Genomic DNA, 3,196 nt, shown 5'->3' with positions numbered 1-3,196 from the left:
GGTTGAAGGGGATGCTAGGGATGTCTACTTTGATTTTGTAACTAAAGCTTTTCTACCCTTAAGCTTACCGTGTTGTTTGGGTTTTTTTAAACGTCGCGAAACAGCAAAGTCAGGCATGAAGCACAGGTTTTCTCTCACTCTCTCGCTCACTTTTTCATTTTTCCACAGTTCACATTTGTCTAACCTTGCCGTGGACTAGAGCAAACACGTCATCATCTCGTAATTGTTTCTGTTTCTCTTGCTTCTGTGCCAGACGAACTTGGGAACTTTTTTTGCCTGAAGGGAGCTATCCCTTTAGGGTTTTTTTTTTAAAGCGGGATATCGGAGGGAAAGTTTTTAATTGTAATCATTTTTCCATGTTCTGCTCCCACTGCATCCCTTTTCGACTCTCCCGTTTCATGCTCGCTCTATCTCTTTTTATCTGTCTATCTCCCCCCCCCCTCTCTCTCTCTCTCTCTCTCTCTCTCTCACACACACACACACACACACACACACACACAACCTCAACGCCTTCTCCCCCTCTCTCTCTCCCCACACACAGCATTTTCCTAATATCATCATCCCCTCCCCCATACTCCTCTTCAAATCCCCAAACTATGGACAGGAGTGAAAGCCCTCACTTAGCCCAAATCTCCTTAAATCTCCCACTGGTGATGTTTTCTATCTCCTTGAAAAGTGCTTGGTGTGAGACTGGAATCAGAATTGTCTCACAGAGGGCTTGTGCTTCCTGCTAGTTTGCTCCTGGATGTTGGTCCAACCCAAGACGATGGGGGCAAATGTCAATGACCTTTGAGCCTAATCCCATATTTTCTTACTTTTTCAGTTTTGCTTCTTACGAACACGAGTTTGAATTGATTTTTTTTAGGGGTGTTTTTTTTAAACAATTTGGTTTGGTTTTGTACTGCTTTGTTTTGTTTAGTTTTGTTGGGTTTCATTTTTGAGGAGGTGAGGGGGGGGGGGTGTCACTTTTTTGGATGGGAGGAATTGAGAAAATGAAGAAACACATCAACATAATGATAGGTAACGACGGATGTAGGAAAAATTAAGACTGACAGACACAACAGAGTGAAAGAAGAAATTGCTTTCATTTTGACCCATCAACACGAAGTTCATTTGTTCCTACTTTGTAATATTTTCTGGCGGACTTTTGACGAAACAAGCACGGCAAGATCTTTGTGCCGTAATTGCAAACTGCTAGTTGTACCAAAGATCGTACGTAACAAGATAGTTCCATAAGCCAAAAAAGTGTCCGCAGAAGTCCGCGCATTGCTTCAGATAGCGCTGCATGCAGTCTTTGCTTTGAAGAAGAATAGGAATAGCACAACGTTATAGTTTCGCTTTTATTGTTTTTCACACAAATAGGATAACTCTGTTTGGAAAGCGGGCGCTTTTTCGAAGAGAGCGCCACCGGATTTTGAGGACATTTTTTTAATTGGCTCAAAGAGAGGAGTGAACTATCTTGTTATGTACGATCTTTGGTTCTACCAGAGGCCCTCTTTATTGATCCTTCATTCGATCGCGGCAAAACCAACCGAATCTCGTGAAAGAAGACTTATTTTTCTTACGAGTGGTTCCTGAGGAAAAAAGATTGATATAAAAAGAAGCGCATAGATACTGTAACAATTACATAACTTAATACCAAGAAAATGTGAGACTGACTGAAGGAAACAACCGAAACGTAACGAGAAAGAAAGATCTACAGTGACACCCTCCAGCCACCCGCCTCCTGAGTCTCTTTTTGTACGACATCGTTACCTCGTCACATAAACGGACAAAAAGAACCTTGTATACATGCGAGTGTCTTTAGGCTGTTCCCAAAGGGGGGACATTAACCTGTTCTTATGCGCAGTAGAATTGTAAATGGGATGATTCATAGTTGTCATGTTCATAACTGTGCTTGAACTGCAACAGGGAACTGCTACTTTTTTCCCCTAATTCTTACTACTGTTCCCCCCCCCCCACTACTTCTTTTGTATGCTTGTCACACTCTTGTAACTCGGTATTTCCGGGGCACCTTGATAATCGAAGCAGACTTTGAGCTGTTGAAACTAGAGAGGTGAGCAAAGTAAGTCTGATTCCGTGAAAGGACTTCTCTGTTGACATCCATCCCTTGGCGCTCATATGACCTTATGCAGTTGCGAGCGCCGTAAAACCTCTATTAAGCAAAACAAACACAAGCATAATGAGTCAATGATTTGCTTTCTTACTTTTACTGTTTCTGTCCTCTTTAAACCCCGGGGTGTCGAGGGAAGATGCTATTGTCGGACGTGGGCCAGGTGTGTTGCTGTTTGGATCGTCATGTTATTCTCCCACCTCCTTCAATCGCAAATATCTCAACTTCTTATCAAGATAGATGAGTATTTTGTTCATCGAGAGCAAGACAAATGAACAGGCTTTAAGATTATACCTCTAACTCCATATGCCCAAACACTGAGAGCGCCTCATTCCGCTGTTCTGTGACACAATTATTTTTGTGGTTTTACAAAACAGATGTAGAAATGTTGACAATGTTTTTCTCAGATTTGACTTTATGTGAAGAAGTTCTGGTTACAAATTCACCAAAAGTATGACCGATATTTTCAAGGTTTAAAGCCTCTCAATCATCTGTTACAACAAGTGTTCCAGAAAATATCAATACCGAAGAAAGTGATTTTATTTTCCTTAATGTCCTTGGATTTCCTACACATTACCCTTTTTCCTTGCATTCACCGACGTTAATTACCATAGTAAAAGAATATGCACATTTCACACCGTTTTTCTTACTGGATGACATTGGAAATAAGCAACTAGATCTATCTCACATTGATTGTGACATAATATTGCAGAATACATTGATGTCACACAACAGCTCTTAAGCTGAGGAGAACATACGCTTGTTCTCTTTTTTTCTCTCTGTTTTTTTTTTCAAGTTTCTTTCGACATTTTCCTTTCCTTTTTTTTGTTTTGGTTTTTGGTCCTTATTCCACCCGATTGATTCTTTCTTCGGTTTTGCTTACTTTGAAAAAGATTGGTTATGCTCTTACTTATTTTTGCTTATATATCACTTTCGTTTTTCCGTTTAACTATCCTCTTTGTTTCTATCTCTGTATTTATTATTTCTGCAAGAGAGTGGGTGAGTGCTCGTATGTTTGAGCGTATTATGTATATGCATATGTGTGCATGTATGTATTTGTGTGTGTGTGTGTGTGTGTGTGTG

The 3,196-nt window shown here is 40.4% G+C and overlaps 1 protein-coding gene across 3 annotated transcripts in view; it reads left to right on the top strand.

Moving 5' to 3' along the window:
* LOC101845207 (leucine zipper putative tumor suppressor 2) overlaps positions 1–3,196 on the top strand; it is a 144,467-nt gene that overhangs the window by 29,555 nt on the left and 111,716 nt on the right. The gene's annotated exons all lie outside the window — the stretch shown is intronic.

This window comes from Aplysia californica, unplaced genomic scaffold, assembly GCF_000002075.1.
Source record: "Aplysia californica isolate F4 #8 unplaced genomic scaffold, AplCal3.0 scaffold00013, whole genome shotgun sequence".
In the NCBI taxonomy this organism is placed as follows: Eukaryota; Metazoa; Mollusca; class Gastropoda; order Aplysiida; family Aplysiidae; genus Aplysia; species Aplysia californica.
This window is presented reverse-complemented; position numbering and strand designations above follow the sequence as displayed.